Source organism: Topomyia yanbarensis, chromosome 3 (assembly GCF_030247195.1).
Source record: "Topomyia yanbarensis strain Yona2022 chromosome 3, ASM3024719v1, whole genome shotgun sequence".
Taxonomy (NCBI): Eukaryota; Metazoa; Arthropoda; class Insecta; order Diptera; family Culicidae; genus Topomyia; species Topomyia yanbarensis.
Window position 1 is genome coordinate 73610341 of NC_080672.1, and position 18862 is coordinate 73629202.

At 37.3% G+C, this 18862-nt stretch overlaps 1 long non-coding RNA gene across 1 annotated transcript in view; it reads right to left on the reverse strand.

The window, feature by feature from the left end:
* The window catches only part of LOC131689795 (uncharacterized), a 130549-nt gene that overhangs the window by 23435 nt on the left and 88252 nt on the right, over window positions 1-18862 (reverse strand). The window contains exon 3 of the long non-coding RNA XR_009305473.1: window positions 15540-15572. This is a non-coding gene — a long non-coding RNA (uncharacterized LOC131689795). The remainder of the gene's footprint in view (window positions 1-15539; window positions 15573-18862) is intronic.

Consider the following 18862-nt stretch of genomic DNA (forward strand, 5'->3'; position numbering starts at 1 on the left):
TTGGTGTTTTTGATGTCCCATGTGAACATTCCTACTAATTTTTCAAGATTTCCGAGATCAGGCGCCACTTACTTCGGTTTTGTGACAGCATTTCCTCTAGTTATAATATTAGGACACCTCCAGGTCTTTACGAAGAAGCTTAGGAGAGGAAATGATTTTCCTTTTTCAAAAATTTATAGACACATTAGAATATATTCCCTCAATGGGATTGCCAGACTCTCGCTCTTTAGTGAACAAGAGTGCGTATAAATTAGCCCTGGCCGATGGCGTAGCCCTCTTTAGCATTTCTTCTCGAAGCGTTCCTTAAAAGAATGCTTCAGGCTTTCCCCGCAAAATTTGTACGCAGGATATGTCAAGAGATCATGCGGAGTCTCTCCCCAGTAGGAATACTTTTCATAATTCTCTCCGCATTTTCTACAATGGCCCAATTGTTTCCAACGACGGCAGTTCATGTGCCGCGGTAGAAAAAGGCGAATAGGTAGACGCGCCTAGTTCAAAAGAACAAAGTATGGAAGAGCAGATCCGGCGAAAGGCTCGAAATGAGGTTGATGGAAAATGAGTAGTTTTTTTATACTCCTTGATTTTTGACGAACGCAATTGCTTGCAGTCTAGAATTTTCGCTGAATGGAACAAAGGGTTCTTCAAGCAGCCCCAAACTTCAGCAAATCTTTGCAAGTAAGGCCCCTGTCGGAGACTACACCATAAATCTCTACTTTCCGGGCGGGTACGTAGACAAGATACTTCTTCGTACACGGCCGAGTGTTGTTTAGTTAGATCACGCGATATATCGATGATCTTATATGGCTTATCTTTGGTTCGGAAGTAGAATTGTATTAGATGGATACCATTTGTATCGAAAAGAAAAGTTACCGGAACCATTTTTGTCATCAGAGAACCTTCAAATCAACCCCTTATTGAGCCTGAGAGGATGTTGGTCGTCGGAGATGTCTTCCCATTAATCAACACTATCATGTGGGAATCACTACCCGCGCAAAGAAGGTTTTATGGAGGGGGGCAAATTAATGCAACCAAATCTAAAAGAATGGAGAAATTAAAAATGGAGCTGTGGGACGTTTGGCCTTTGTTAAGCCAAAGAGAACAATTTTAGCAGCCACAAATTTGGTTCCGGTGGCGGTTTTGAAGACTGTGGCTTTGATTGTCGAAGCTGTATTTTTCTTAGCGACTGCTTTCCACGGTTTATGATAGTGAGCAATATCATCGTAGAACAGGCATATCATTGATAAATGCAAAGAATTGTATTCTTACCACGAAATAACCGTGTATCTTTAGTACTGATTACACTTTTCTGAATTGTAATATAATATTTTAATGGCCACATTGCAAGTACGAAGTGCCAGATCGTGTAGTGGAATCTCGATTTAGTCATTATCCATCAACACGAGGATATTGAATATGATTCTTTTTATACATTTAATTTTAGTTGTTCTGGAAAGTGATTTCATCATTATAGAATGCCTAATATGATGGAAATGGATAGAGATAACTGTCGTAAATCTTAACTCTGAAAACTTTTATCTAATGTTCCGCCTGGCAAATACTCGGTCTAATAGGAAAAATCAATAGCCGCGTTAATAAATAAGAGTCCCACTTTTCGATTTTGATATTCACAAATCTCAACATTAACATATAACATCGATTTTTTATTAGTCTAAAATGTGTTTTAGAAGACACTTAAAATACACCAAAAAATCTCAGACGACAAATATTGAAAATTGTACAGGTTTTCAATTCTGTCGCAACGCCTCACGTATATTCCGCTGAAAACTTTTACCGCGTTTTTCTCGAAACCACTTATTTTGAGCTGGCAGGAAACGTAATTCGAACAAATAATTTTTGATCGTTTTGAAATTTTCACAGTATATTCTCCGCGATATCTCCAGCGATGTACGCAGGGTTGTATTTTTTTCCTATTGGTTTTTATTCTACAAATTTACGTCGTTTGTTGTTATATTTTCAGTGTTTTTTACTGAAAAGAGCACCATTCCGCGAAAAATCAAAGTATTGAAAAAATCCTACGTATGTCGCTTGCTATTATTATAAAGAATCGAAAGAACTTTACTTTTAAACATTTGGCAAAAAATTACGGGTAATAGATTTCCGGCCGTGGAGCCTTTACCAAAAAAAAAAATTTGTCTACGAGAAAATGCTGTACATCCGCCATCTTGTGACAAAATTACTTGAATTCGAGGGGCAAGTACTAGCAGGTATTTTGGATGTAATTAAAGTAAATAGTGAAAATATTTAAAAAAATTCATCTTTTGTACTTAATAAGATACTTAATGTAATTTATGTCGATGTCCAAGTACTTAAAGTATTTAAAGTACATATTGGCGGTAATTAAAATATTTTGTGTATTTAAAGTACGAACTCGCTGAACTTAAAATCTTTTCTGTAATTAAATTAAAATGAATTTGGCACGTACTTTTAAATATTGACGGTACTTAATGTACTTTATGGTACTTAAAGTAACTAATTCAGTACGACTTTTGGCCCTGCGTCGTATTGAAGATTTAATACTTGCCTCTCGTTTGAATTCCATTTAAGAGGTATTGAGAGTGGCCGACTAGTTATGATATGACAGTTACTCGTTGATTGTTGACAACGCCAAGAATTGCGACCGACAGATTGGCCATTTTGGTCCTTCTTACTAACTGCAAGATCACCCCATGTTTGATAAGGATTCCGTTTCTACATTTCTCCTAATGCTCGATTACTTTTGCATGGGGTTGTTATCACCTAATATTTGCGGAGGGTTGGTCTCTAAATCGCTGCATGTCGTCTCTAATAACCAACATTGAAAGATTGATTATGCAACACTGAAAAAAACTGACAGGCGGGCAGACAGGCCAATTTGTACTTATATAACAGGAGCACCATATTGATGGCTCTGTTTGGGAAATGTCTATGGAAATTTACCATTTCTACGGCAATTTCGTAACTTTACTCATTTTGTAATAGTAAATACTTGAAATATTTTAGTCAGTTTCAAAGTAGATGCAATTCCAAATATAAACAGTAGTATCAAGAGTAAAGTAAAGTATGGGAGCCGTATTTGGTATATTCTTATTTCTGTTAACTTCTCAAAATGCTTCCGAATTTAAGAACCGCAACCCCCCCCCCCCCCCTCCCCATTAGAATAGTATCTAGATTTAGAATGTACTTTGCTAAACACTCCGTGAATCAAACATTCAGTATAAACTTTCTCTCTAAATGGAAATTTGCATCTATTCCATTTAAACCAAGTTTCTGATAACCACATCAACATATCCATTCTAAGTCATATGAGAATGCGGATGCAAAAGAAGTGTGATTCTTACCCTACGTTACCTCAATTGGAAACCTTTTGTAGAAAAGGTGTTCAATTGAGGCTTAGATCTAAAATCCAGTTTGCATGACGTAATAATCGAATACAGAGCTCGCAAATCTAAATAAAACTCATTTCGACGCGAAATTGCATCACTTCTCAGGCCAAGGCCAAATAACATCCGTCAAACAATAAAAATGTCTGCCACCGAAAAGATAGACGCGTGTCTGACCCCCCGTCTATGGGGTGACAAAAAATGAACAACTAACCAGATCAATGAAAGATAATTTTCGGCCATTGGTTCTCATTGTGTGGCGTTCTGCTTTCATGGTTTTTGTATGATTTTGAGGGGGCCTTCGGTGTACCGAACCAAGAAAGGAGATCTGATTCCTTTTGTGTTGTGGTTGAATAACTACTACCGCTGCTGGAGCGATTGTCTTCCTCTGCGTAGTAGTTCGATCGATTGACATGGTCGCGGGGGACATGGGATGAGCGCGGAAGGGGGCAGTGGCAGTTGAATGATGGAAATATGACTGATGACTCCAAAAGGCGCTGTTGAAGTCTGCCAAATATTTGCATATACTTCACTTTAATGGCGTACGAAACCGCTTGAAAATTTGAGGAACTTGATTCACTCGGTTCGATGATTTCGTGTGGGGGGTTTTACAGTTTTGTCGTGTTGTCAATTTTCAATACAACAATAAGATAACTCATAAAATGTATATTTTCGTTGGCAGGGAAGTGTACATTATTCTGCCAATTGCAACTGTTGTCGTACTCTCTTCGACAAAAACAGGAAATAGACTTTCAATTCCAATCATCGAAACATGCAAATCGATTAGTAGAACTCATACTATGCAACAGTTTAAGGAAAACTATATAACCGCCTCGAACAGGATAACTGGCACCAGCTTGTCGACGACAAGCACAGAATCCATCTAGGCGGCAGCAACAATAGCACAAAAGCTCAGCAGCTGGGATGACTCACGAACACGTTTCCAGGTCATACCATACCACCACTTCACCCAACTGCTCTGGTTAGTGCGGTGAATCGTTCCATTTTCCCTGATCTATCTTCATCTCGGAATCGTGTGCTGTAGGTATAGCTTTTTTATATCGTTCTGATGAGGAATCTGTGGATTCCTTTCGCCCGGTTTATTGAGAAGCATGCCAAGCGGTCCAAGGACACCGGCATCGAGGCGATGTTTTGCTATGAATCGTAAAAAGTTCCGTACTTGCATAAGAATGCAAAAGAGAACCTCCTGCTTTTCACCCGAGGCCGCCCGGTTCATGCTGCAGTGGTAAGTAATTTGATATCATGTTGGAAAATTTGCTACCGGAGAAAATCGAACATGAAACTCAATTAAAAATTTATGTTCCAGCAATTAGATTACCACGACGTGCCATCGGGCTTTCTTAGGAATATGTGGAATGGCAGCTAAATACGGTCCATTGTGCACGACCGGCCAGCATTCAAATCCAGGCTAGAATGTTTAAGTGACTTATGCAACACAATTTGCTCCGCACTATTTGTATATGTATACATAGCAAACACTCCACACCACACTGAGGTGGTTGGTCCGGTTTTCGCCTCCGGGCGCATCTCTCTTCGGAAATAATATCGACGACCCAGCATAAATCATACACTTCATGTGAGCTATGGTCAGTGTGTTTACCATTTCATCCAGGCGAATGTATACAAACCAGGGACATTGCAAGGGTTAAAAGGAAAGGCTTTCACTAACTAACATGTTCCAAGACAAATCGAATTAGAGTTTGTTCACAAACCTCTAACTGTTTATAAACTATCGATAGTTAAGGAAGTGAATTCACTGAACCCCTTATCTAAAATATGCCACCAACTACGCTTATGGCAAAGGCCTGCGTGTTGTTTGGGCGGCTAAATGGTCCCATTTCATGGCATCAGCAGCTCCTATGATGATGGAACGTTCAACCCAGAATAGAACTGTTCAGCCAGTTTCTTCGATCCAGCATCCAAGCTAATCCGAAAATTCCCGCAAGATGCCCAACGAGGCGTGGATTAGTTCTACATAGCTTACATCGTACAGCGATTGAATCCGTCCACCCTCGCACAGCAATGTTGACTGTTGGTTGGAAATAACATTCATATAGCAAACTGTGGGGGCAGTCCGGTGCATCGTGGACTCCGGGAGGTGCGGAAACCGCATTACGGTTGTGAGTTTACATTCGTACTAAGTCGTACACTGCTTAACACTTTCGACTTTGATGACAAATAAATTCAACCTAAATTAGAGTCAATTGTTTGTTCGCACAGTGCCTCTCTCTTCTGCTACCACCAGGCGGGTGCATTACATTTTCAGGCCGTTCGAGAATCATTGTTGCCCCATGTCGCATGCTGATGCTGATTGGGTCTGTCGGTGCGGGAATATGTGATTGCGATTTCTATTTGTGTGGTTTGTTCGATTGATGCGATCAGATATTATTGCGATAAATCTGGCCAATTTATGGTAGCATGTGTCAATCATCATTCTGTGAGCGTAGGCGCCGTTTTTAGAGTCGCTGTGTTGAAATATTTATTGCATTGGAAAAACATAGAAGAAGTCGGTAGTTACAATTCAGAATACCTTTCAACTTTTTGAAAAGGGAGCTTCTTTTTTCTCGATAATTGTTCTACTGGAGCTGTAGAGCTAGATTCTCGGAAGGGCTCCGCGTCAGAATCACTCAATACAATTGCAGAAGAGACGGGAAATGTCACTCACTAAAACACTGTATGAAGGATTACACCACTGTAGAACACGAAAAAATAGGCATATTTCGGGTTTTTTAGATGTAATAAAAAGGTGAATCGAAATCATGTATAATGGGATTTACAATAATATTTAAAAAGCACAAAAAATAATTTTGTCAGGTGATTTTGTCACAATCCAAAGTGAAAAATTATTCGAAAACGGTAAAGCGTACAGCAATTAAATCTTCTGGTATATTTTATGACGACCTAAGATTTTCATTTTAATGCTGTAGTTATAGTGATTAATCCCCTTTGAAGTGCGATTTTTGATGCATTTTTTTCAAGGTATGAAAAACAAGATGGAGTCTTCAAATTTTTTGAAGAACTTGTTTTGCGAACATCTTTACTGAAGACCAAAAATCTCTACTTATAGTACACTCGAAGTTATTGACCGTTGTTTGTAAATGACCCCTGTAAAACATTTTTTCAACATAACTTCTTAAATATCATAGATAAAGCTTCAGTATGTTCGACAAAGTTGTTCGTATTATCAAGATACATATCTTCGCAGAAGAGAAAATCGGTCTATCTTTTGCGATTTAGAAGTTATTGGGTAATTTATGCTAAAATTAGCAATAGTTTTGAAAGTGATAACTTTTGAACGGGCAAAAATAGGCAGCCAGCTCTAGTTGCAATTAGAAACGCAGTATCAACACTATAAAACTCAATAGAGTTTCCTTGTTTCCTGTTGTATGCAGTAGAGTTTTAGATCGTTAAAGAAACTATTGTTTTTCAAAAAACGTCCAAATCTCCGAAAATACTCGAGATAAGAAAAATTATGCGTTAATAAAATTTTTGTATTTTGACGAGAGAATTAACTTCGTAGAACAGCAGAAACTTGTAGGAGTGATAATTGAGAAGATATTTCAAAAAAAGATTTTTGGTGGTCATAACTTTTCAAGCATTTGAAGAAATGACTTCGTGTATTCAGCAAAATATTCGTGAAAGTAATCTCCACAACTTTTTTAAACACGATAGTTCATTTATTTCACCAAACAAAAAAATGTTGAAAAATCTCACTTATAGGAGGATTAATCACGAAAATCATAGCAGCAAATGACAAATCTTGCTATTTTTGATGAGTTGTCCGAAAACACTATTGACGTAAATTTAGCCGTTTCCACGTTAATAACCAATCCCCATTTGAAACACTTTGTTTTTCAAAATTTACCAAGCTACTTTGAAAATATACGAGGTAAGCCATTGTTATAGTATAGAAAGTTGTTTATTTTGATAATTCAAACATTTTTACAGAACATATTGAACTTGTCAGAAATATATTTAAAAAGTTATATCAATTAATCGGCTTCATAGGGATCATCCACAAACAACAAAGATAAAGACTTTGTGTCTTCAGCAAAGTTATTGGCAAAGACTTGTTCTGCAACTTTGCTGAAAACATAATTTTAATATGTGCACTTGCAGGAATGTCGGTAAATATATCTCACTTTTAGGTAAATTAATCATTAAAATACTAACACCATATGAAAGTGCTTGTAATGTTCACAAATGCATACTCCTTACGTAATAATGTCTGAGGAATCGATTGCAGATATTCAAAATGACCATAAAGTACGCTCTCAAACTCGTTTTGCCCTAAATCCCCGTTTCTGTTAGTGCCTATTTTTATAACTGGCTTTAAAACTTGGAATAATACTGAATGTAAGGTATCATAGTTGGTGTTTCTGATGCAAAAAAGATCAAAGATTCTAAAGAAGATAGTACGATTGTCTACATAAAACGCTTCAACCCGTTTCACCCCAATTCTCCCCAAATATTGAGTTTTTAGTTTTCCTTTACTCCACACCTCGGAAGGAGGCTTAATGCCGCGAGGTCTTGGGAATCGATTGCAGATAGTCAGAATGTCTGCATGAAATGCTTAAACCCGTTTTACTCGAATATGCCTCATCCAAAGTAGTTATTTCTGTGTAAAAAAGTCCGGGGAGACAATTGAAGATAGTTAGAAGGACTTCACAAAACTTGAACATTCGTTTTACCCCAATTCATCTCATAACTCAAGTGTGAAGTTAGATCTGACTCTTCATTTCAGAAACAGGCTGAATGCGACTGACCAAATACATTAATTTATAAAACAAAAGTACGGGGAATCGGTTGAAGATAAATAAAAACGACTGCACGAAACATGTGTACCCGATTTACCCCAGTTCCCAGAATTCAACTTAATTAAGTTAATTCCTACTCTAGATTTAAGAAAAAAAGCTGGGTGCAGTATATCAAAAATAATATTTCTTATTAATAAAACCTAGAGAAATTGATTACAGATAGTTAGAATGTCCGTACGAAACGTGTGAGCCCAATTTGTCCCACTTCTTCTCATATCTCATGTTTTAAGACAAACCTGACTAAATTTCAGAAACAGACTAAACGCGATTTTGTTGTACATGAAAATGACTACTTTTCAGCCTCTTTCCGAGAAGTATACCCAGGTTTAACTTCACACTTCAATATCAATTCTTCAAAAGGGCTAATGAGATTTTTATAAACAAACCTAATTCGCTCATTACTCCGCTCTCGAGTCGAATTTCATGAAAGATACACATGAATCAACATCTTTACCGTTGGTAGAATCAATTTCAAATGTCTTCTAGGTTGAAAATATAACAAATTAAGAGAAATTAGCAAAACAAAAGTTTGTTTACAAATCTCATTAGCCCTATTCTAATGTTGATATGGACTTGACCTTTGAGAGGAACTTAGTGTAAAACGGATACATATGTTTCATGCGGATATTCTAGCTACCTTTAATTGATTCCCTGGGCTATTTAACATAAAAAATTACTTTTTATAAGGAGCTTTCAGCCTTTTCTCTGAAATGTGGGGTAAGTTTGATTTCGCACATGTACAAGGGAAAGAATTGGGGTAAAACCGGTAAACACGTTTCGTCCAGTCATTCTAAGTATATTCAATCGATTCACTGAACTGTTTTATATAAGAAAAATTACTTCGGTGAGCCGCTTTCAGCCTCTTTCTGAAATAATGAGGAATGAATAACTTCACACATACAATGTGTGAAGAATTTGGGTAAAACGGGTATACACGTTTCGTGCGGCCATTCTAACCATCTAAAATGCGAGCTAGTGGGTTTTCTCCATATAAATTGTCGAAAAATTCCATACAAACTCCAAGCACGTTGGTCCAGTAGGTAGACTTGCCCGATTTGCTTCAAATTTGGAGCAAGTACTTCTGGTGGAACTAGGAATCGACTCAGGCATGGGCCGAATACGTTTTCAAAATTCAAATCTATTGTACACGTTTCGTGAGATTATTCTAATTATCTTCGATCGATTCTCTGGACTTTTTTAATAACAAGAAATAATAATTTTGGCCAGCTGTATTCATCTTTCTGCCGAGTTATACAATCAGTTTTGAAAATGAGGAATTGGGGAAAAACGGAAATGATAGCGTAGCCTGTGGTCGTTGTAAATACTAGTAATCAATTTTCCAGAGCTTTTTACATAAAAACACCTTTTCTGGTAAACGTCGTCCAGTCTTTTCGTTTTGGGTCCATTTTTTCCCATTGTGCGCTGCTGGTCTAGTCGATGTGAGAGTTATTTTTTCTTAATTATTTTTTTTTTAATTCGTTTATTTGACACGGCTCATAGCGGTAGCTTTACGGAGCCGTGGATCTTTTATACGTTTACAATAAATGTAAAAATAAAAATAAACTATAAATTAATTAATTGGATCTCGTGCGCGCAACTTTTTATTGCGAGCGGAGACCTTTTTTCGCGAGGTCTGTTGGCAAACAGCGTCAGGGGGGTCATTTAATTCTCTCTTGTTTTTCACGTCCCGGTCCAAGCTGGCTTGATGTCCGGGATCAGATGTTCTCCCTTGCTTCTTGCACTTACTGTTGATCAGTGTAAATCCGTCGTCATTGTTACTGCATTCGTTGCCAAAGTTGCTTACAGTTGCTTTTGGGGTGCTGGATGATTCTTCAGCGGTTGTCATTATGGTCTGTGCAACTGCTGCCACAAATTTGGCCACCGTTTGTGGTTCAGGCATTGGTATTGAAAACTCTGTTTTGGGTTGGTTTGCCGTAGATGAGTTGGCAATCGGATGAGATGCGTCTTCCTCTGCATCCTCCGCGCAAGGTTGTCCATGATGAGCTATCTGATTACAATACTTGCACGTAGGAGTTTGCCCTTCATGGGTGCATAGCGTAGTTTGCATAATTGTAGTTCCATGAGTATTGAGTTTTATTGCCAAGTAGGAGGGTATAGGCCTTTCAACCCGCATCCTCACTACAAAAACGCCGTTAGGAGTACCCGAAGAAGTTTCTCCAAGTATCAGGTGTAACGGATTCTACTTCTCCGTATTGCGACATGCATTTTGCAATTGGCTCAGGAGGGATACGAGGTGATAGGTCATATAACCTTACATCTATATAATCATTCTCAATGTATACGGGAATCTTAATTCCAACGTTGTCACTTTCAACCACGTGTTTTAAGTTGTTCTTCAAAACGAAACGCTCGGCTTGTGCTAACGTGTTGAATGATATTAACACTACATTGCGAAGATGATGATACTGAAGGTACAAGACTTCCGCAAGTCTAAGTTGCATTTTTACCTTCAGAAGGTACTCCACTTCACTAAAACTCGGTCGTTTTAAACAAAATTTAAAGTCAACGACCGCTGCGTTGGGTCGGAGTAGAGCTTTTTCGTCAACTTTACTCATGATGGCAAGAATAATCCGATATTTCCTTTGTTCTCGAGATAATGCACACTAGATTGAGAGGCCTGTTGTTCACTTGGCTCGATTGTACGTCTGACTGCGGCAGAAGTAGAAAGTAGACTGGCTGGTTTTCTTAATTATTTTAATTTTTGTTTTTTTTTTAATTGGTTCAATTGAATGCATGGACCTAGACTGTTGGTACCGAGGATAGAGATTTCCGGACGGGCCCGATTCATGTAAATTTCTGAGATCTGAGACGTTTATCTTATGACCGGGGTGTTATCATGTTGGCGAGATCGCGGGCGTAGATTGTTTGGATGATCGCGAGGGGCTCAAACGTTTGTATGCAGATGACGTGATGTTGTAAACGCGTGACCATTCACATATTTGCGTGTGTTCTTGAATAGTCGCGCGAACCGTGAGTCTGATATTTAATTTTCTTAATTGGTCCAACTGAATCCATGGACCTAGGCTTCTAGGATCGAAGATAGACTTCCGGACGTGACCGATTCGTGATCGTTCCCTTTTGAGACCGCATTTGAGAATTTATGAGTGTTGAAACGATCGATTTATCACTGAGGTGTAATCATATTTGCGAGATCGCGGGCGAAGGTGTGTGTGTGAATGGTCGCGAAGAGCTCAAGCGTTGGTATGTTAACGTGTTTTTCGCGTGTGCTAGCGTGTATGTGAATTCGCGTGTAGGCATACGATTTTGTGACCGTGATACCAGTCACATATTCGCATGTGTTCTTGAATGATCGCGGGCCGTCAATCTAAATGTGCTCAAATGAAAATTGATAATATTAAAAAAGTTACAATAATAGAATACACGAAATTGTTCCAAACTAACAAAATTAATGAAAAGATTGAATGAAGAGAATTAATAAAATTAACAAAATGAAGAAACTGAATAAATTATAGGGATTGGAAAAAACAAGAAAATACTAAAATAAATAAAATAATGAAATGAATGACATGAATGTTTAGGAATAAAACAGAAAAAATAATTAATAAAATAAAATTAATAAAACAACTAAAATGAATAATATGGATGAAATTAACTCATTCATCATACCCAATTTTTTTTCTAGCGCATATGGAGTTCAAAAAACTGTATTATCTTAAAAGTGAAACACGAAAAACCTGTTTTGACCATGGTAGGTGCTCCACTAGCAATGCTAGATGCTGCACAATTTTTACCTTCCGATCCTTAGTACACGTTTCCTGCAAAGTTTTAAATAGTTCAATTGGGCGAAACAAGTAGTCGAAGACAGTCTAAATTGATAAGATTGATCAGTTCTCAAAAAAAAATTGAGGCAGCGAAGATATATCAAAACATAATTTTTCCACTGATAATCGAAAATGTCTCTGGCAGCACTGCTCCAGCGAAATTTAATCAGAAGAATTGCAATGACTTCAGTTCTACGGATAATTCTTCTAGCTGTTAGAGCTTAAATTAAAGGGAATAGTCACACTAATTAGCCTTACTTGTTGGGAGGAAATATTGTCCCAACATTATAGCTGTCTGGAAACGTTGTTGTTTATAAACAACGTAAGAATGCAGGGGTTGAAAAATCAATAAAACCAATAGAATGAATAAAATAAACGAAATGAAAAAAAATTATCAAATGGATAAAAAGAAAATAAATACACAGATCAAAATGAAAAATAAGGCGATATTAAAAAAGTTATAGAAATAGAATAAATTAAATCGTGTCTAATTGATATTCTGGAAGAAATGAACAAAATAAATGACTAAAAAAATTAGTCAGATTATCATAATGAAAAAAGTGAATAAAATGAATGAAAAATAGATGAAATGAGCTAAAATGAACAAAATGAATAAAAAGAATGCTGATTAAAAAATGATTAAAATGAAATGAATATATATTTAAAATTAGTCGAATATTTAAAATGAATAAAATAAACAAAATGAATAAAATCCGTGAAATGAACGAACTGTACAAAATGAGTATATATAATGAAATATTGAAAACAACTATTTTGATAAAGCAAAAGAATAAAACGAATTGTACGGATTTGAAAACTTTCTAGTGTTTCCATTCTTTTTTGGTTTTAACCTTTTCGTTTTCGTGTTTCTTTTTTTGACGGCGTTGTTTAAGATTATCTGGTGTTTCTACTTTATTGCTGGGGCTTAATTAGTCACCAGGAAACTGGAATGTTAAATTTGTTTAGGTATCTAAAAATGTCTTTTTGGTTTGGATTTCTGGAAAAGATTTTTGTAAAGAATGAAATTTCAGGTCCACCATTTTAACGCGTAATAGGAAATAGTAAACTGAGATAAGGTCACATATGTTTTCAATTCCCTTAAGGAGGTCACACCACTGTCGAACACGACCAAACGAAGCATTTTTCGGGATTTTTTCCATACGCTATAAAGGGGCGCATCGAGATCGTGTCAAATGATATTTATAGTACTAGTTGTGAAGCACAAAAAATATTTTTTTCAAAAAAATTTGTCACAAGATGGCGGCCGTGCAACTTTTTCCTGTAGCGTCTCTTTTTGGATAGAGTTCACGGCTGCAAACCTATCTCCCGCAATTTTTAACCCAGAACGCAAAACTACAGTTTTTCAATTCCCTATAATAATAGCAAACGACGTACGTACGTAACGTTTTTTCGCGAAATGGCGCTCGTTTTAGTGAAAAATCGCTTAAAGTTTCATTAAAAATCGGCGCAAAATTAAAGTAACCAATAAAAAAATAAAGTCCTACATACGTCGCTGGAGAAATCAATTTTGAATATGCTTTAAAAATTTCAAAACGATCAAAAATCATTTGTTCGAGTTACGTTTCCGTCCAGCTCAAAAATATGGTTTCGAGAAAACGCGGTTAAAGTTTTCAATGCGCTCGGAGTATACACAAGAGCTGTTGCGGCAGTATTGAAAATTCCAATATTCAGCATTGATTGTCGCCTGCGGTTGTTTGGTATATCATTTTCAAGACCTTAAAGCATATTTTAGGATATCGAAAAAAAAAAGATTTTTGGAAAATTCTACACTGGTGTAACCCTATAAACAGAGAGCGACATTCATTAATATCTGTTAATGGTATACGTTTGCATTGAAGCAAATAGCATGACGTGTGAAGTGTCTAGGCTATGTTGGCGATATTGTCCATAGTACATACATTCAATCAATTACAATGCAATCTCTTTCCAGCCATCCTTACGAATAGTTTCATTCGGAATTCTCATTCCGGAGAGATGGATTAATAAGTCCTATATAAACCAGTAGCATGAAAAGGAAAATGTTCAAACTATCATAATATCAGAATAGTATTTCAATTCCTGGAATAGCAAGTGGCTATTGAATCTGTTTCAGGACATTATCCTATATGCTCTTTTAAATGTGTTTTAAAGAGGAATCAATTGTTCTCAAATTAGACGCCACTAATCAATATCAATAATTGTAAAACCTTTCAGTAATTTATTCAAAAAAAATCTCTCTTTTCCCAATAACAGAATGAGAGCAGTTCTGAGAAAAGGTAACTAGTTTACAATACATACCATCATCTACCCTAAAAAACTCGATCTATTAAAATTTTTAATCAGGGTCTCGTTCATTTTACAATATCTTGAAAATCATCGTAAATCTTATCACTTCCGGTGAAAATAATTTGATACCTATTCAAAAGCAGACACTTTTCAGCCTAGAGCTGGGTATGAATATTTAAAATTTAGATTAGCACCAGCGCAAACTGGATAGCGTGTATCGTATAAGCACAGCAAGCTGCTCTATACTGGTAAATCCAGACACCCTAGACTCAATCTCTGTCTAATCTTCGGCTAGTCCAATTAAATGCAATCGTTGCTTTATCAGATCCGATATTAGAATTGGTCTTGGCGTAGAAGCTGGAAGCATAAATTTTCGTTCAAATTTTAACGTCTTATTTGAAGTGTCTCATAAAAATTCAAAAACTGACAATTTGAGGCATGAAATAAATTAAAAAGTCAACCCAAAGATTAAGATAACCTGTCGCTGTAATGAAGAGATGATTACTGGAATTGAAACATTTCTCATGTTTGTTTGCGGCACCCACTTACCACCTGTATCTAAAGTTAGGGGCGTGATCTACGTCATAGCATCACCAATGTCAGCGGTATACAGTATGAAGCTGCTCCAGTTTCCGCTTCTCCAAGTACACCTTCACTGAAGGGTATTCCCAGTTGGTACTTGAATATTTACCGACAGCATTTCAATTAACAAATTTGGCCATCCCAACCAGGCAAGGACGGAAAGTACGTAATGTTCAAATATTTAGATTGTGTGGTTTTAATTTTCACTCCTGGCAGCTTCGGGTCCTGTTCAAATATTGCTCGAGCTGACGCAGAGGGTCGACAGTTACTGAAAGTAGATACATATTCGAGAAGGCACGTTGGGGACGTACCTTCAATGGTAGATGGGGAAAAGTTTCTGAATACAAACTGAATGTTTTTATGCGGCTGCCAAGAGTGACCTCGGTGTGGTGCAAAGTTGTGCTGCTGTTCTCTTCCGGCAGGTAATGGTTGATGAAACGGTCAAACAAATGAATATGCATCGCACAAACAGCCGCGTCGGATGGGAGGTCAAAATTAAACGATGGGAATTGGTCGAAATCCCGCTGGTTTTGAATATATTATAATACATTATATTTGTTCGGTAGAAATTAATGAGTCTTAGCATGCACGCATGTGTTATTGAATGGAAGTACTCTGATAAAAATCTTGATTTATTACGAAGCGCTTACCGATGGGCTGGATCACACACGACGTCGAATAATCTGTAATGAAGAAAAGGAAAATCTGTTAGAATTTGGTTGTCTTGAAGACTTCGGTTTCGCATATAATAATTTAATCGATATCAACGTCATAATCTTTGGGAAAACAATCTGTGTAAAATATTGAAGCCCTAAAAACCTTTCAGACTCAATTTTTTTAAAGAATCTTTTACTACATTTTTTACTTTACTTATTTCGATTATATAAATCTAAGCTTAGGATCATTCGCCTGTTCTTCCGGGTTAGAAAAACCTCTTCTAGAAGAATCTCTAAACCCTATGTGAGCTGCGCACAAAGCAATCTTCGTCGTCCTATTAACGTGAGGGTTTATGAGTTAACTTTAATGCACTGTCTCGAAATTAATTGATTGATTTTATTTAAATAATATATATCTTACAATTGCGAGATATTTTATGATCTCATTGCACCACTTATTGTAACAAGTCGCCGCCAACCCTGATTAACCTTGCTACACATTTGTATGATTTATCTACCCATTTCCTCATTTTCCTAATCAACTTATTCGAACCAGGTCATAAATCAATTAATCTCTCTTCTTAACTGCAGTGAAGAAAGGGTTTTATTCCTCTTCCCGGGTCACACAGTGGACATAACTTTTCCTCACGTTTGCACCCGGAAAGCACAATTAGAGTTGTGCAGCTATTTACACTGGAACTGGCATACTCCTGCTGTCGGTGTGAATTAACCAAGTTTCAATTGAAAAAAAAAACCCTTCTCTTCAAATTTTTAGTTCGAATATTAACATTTTGAGTATTTTAGTAGTATTTTTGAGAACCCGTAATCGCTTATAATAAAAGCAAAAACTATGGCTTCCTGTAAGATGACTAACGCCAAAACGGGTTCAGCACCCATAGGGACGAAGGAAAAAGTAAACAAAATTCCCGACACGTCTGGAGTCCAACAACGTTCAATAGCCAGCAGTAACATTAGCTGCATCGGTTCCGATGCCCTTGCAGGCACGGCTCCGTTTATCCACCCGTCCGTTTAGTTGCACTGATGGAAGTTGGCCATCATCAATTAACTTTCTCCCTGCCCTGGCTATGGCCACAGTTATTGTTGGTGTTGACCCGGGTGCCAATGATGTTAGCTGTAGCGCCCGTGTGCTCTTATGGCGCGAGAGACGACATATTGCACAAGTTGACCTTTCGACCCCTTCCTCATTTCGTTGGCCGTTGAATGATTTGTTTTTTTTTTCTTTTTTTTCAGGCCCGTTTCACTCGCTGTATTCTTCGGCTGATAACATTTTTTGTTAAACAAACGTGGCGAAGGTTGCGAGTAAATATTTGCGTTAGTCAAATGATGTTGTTTTTTGAAATATTTGTTATCAAACATTGCTGCTTACTAAATAGGATGACTAATGACCCAATTATTTGGCACGCTTGAATTTGTTTATATTCAATATGATGCAATTTTTCTATATTACACTATCTAAAAACAGATAGATGCAAACAGTCGAGTTAATTACGAAGTAGGTAATTACGAGTTATATTATTTTGTAAACAAGTCTGCATCATGTGCATCATAAGATTCCACTCTGTGGTCATGGTCATCCACCTGTGATATGGATCTCCTATCATAAACGCTTGTGTTACGAATAACCTTAGTGAAAATTAGTTAATCAAACCCGGTGAAATATTTGGTCGTATGTTTAAAGGGAACTGGAAACCGAAGAGTGCCGTTCTCCAAGTTAGGAGCGGCTAGAAACAGCGACTTTCCCAGAGTGATCGTCTGAAGACGCATCACATAGATACGTTTTGCAGTCCTGGTAGAGGTAATAACCTGGTAATAACACATCATCAATAAACAATTCCGAAAGATATAAATGAAGATACTAGATGGAACAGTGGATAAAGAAAATAGGCAACAAGGCAGCCGACTGGGTTAAGAGGTGTGACGAGATCTAATACGAGTATACAGGTAAATGTTTAGGTGCCAAATATTTTATTTTACCGCGAGTTGCTTATCATGTTTAATTACTGTGAAAATACATTATTCAATTAAGTAATTTGCGTTGGTGCCCAATTTTGTCTCGGAAAATTAGCGGTTACTTAATTTAATTATCGCCACAGTATTGTCGAATACTAGAGTTTCACATCTATATAATCATCTATATAAATTCAAATGTCTTTATCCTATGAAGATTTTCCAATTTCTTCGCAATGGATAGAATATTGGTGTACAATTCGGTAGTTTATTGCGTATACTTTTTCACCGGCGATCAGTTCATTGTTCTGTTAAATGTATTAACCATTTTATTACTCACCTACCGTTAGTCGTACCACCCTAAAATGAACCCAATCATTTTAGCGGCTCATTTGTTTACTTTTTCCAGCAGAAGTTGCCCGATACTGTTTACCAACGATATCAACCCGTTTGCGTTTTGTGGTAATTTCACAGTGTCCACAGTGGTTTTCCAGTGTTTTGCTGCCATTTCAGAACAAACAGAACGGCACTAAATTGCGAAGGAAAGTATTCAAATCAACTCGATGTACAGTGGCGCCACTTGGAAACGTCAAAGTTTCGCTTCGCTGCCGATCCCAGCGCCAGTTAGACTCTGACAACCGGTGCGTGTCGTACCGATTACATATCGCGTGTTTACGAAAAATATTTAACCAGTCATCATCGACTGACTGCAAGCTTGATGGAACGTAAATATTGTGCGCAGTTTTTGCTTATGTTTGCACTGCCCACGAAATGCGGTAGTGGACTGTCGTGTGCCCAGGTGAATAATGTGAGATCGAAATTGCTAAGGCTTTTGGTCTATCAATAATCTCGATATGGAGGCGCTGTTGGGAAAAATGTTAAAATGACGTCAGAGCAATAGTACGAAGGAGACTCGTACTACTGGCAGAAGGGGCAGTCGTATCGAAAGGAGCGCGAAACCACGTTTTAAAAATTTGCGGTTGGCTTTAAATAAACTTTTTAATCTACTAGTTTTATTTTGAAACCTATTGAAACACTCCCCACTGAGACGTCCAAAAAATTGTTTCAAAATCGTTCAACACGGGTCCAACGATGGATGTTTGTTGAACGGTTATTTGTACGTTGTCCAAATTGGTCCAACGAACGTCCTTCATTGGACGATTTTGAAACCAACCGTTCTAAGAGGGTCACATCAGACATCGTCCTGTACATGGGCAACATCGAACCCGAAACCGGTCGACAAAAAAAGATAATTTTTAAATCCTTTTTATTGTTAATATGAACTATAACGGCCAATTTCTTCACTTGGATGAAAACCGGTTTTCGTTGAAATCCGGTTTTCGGCTAAT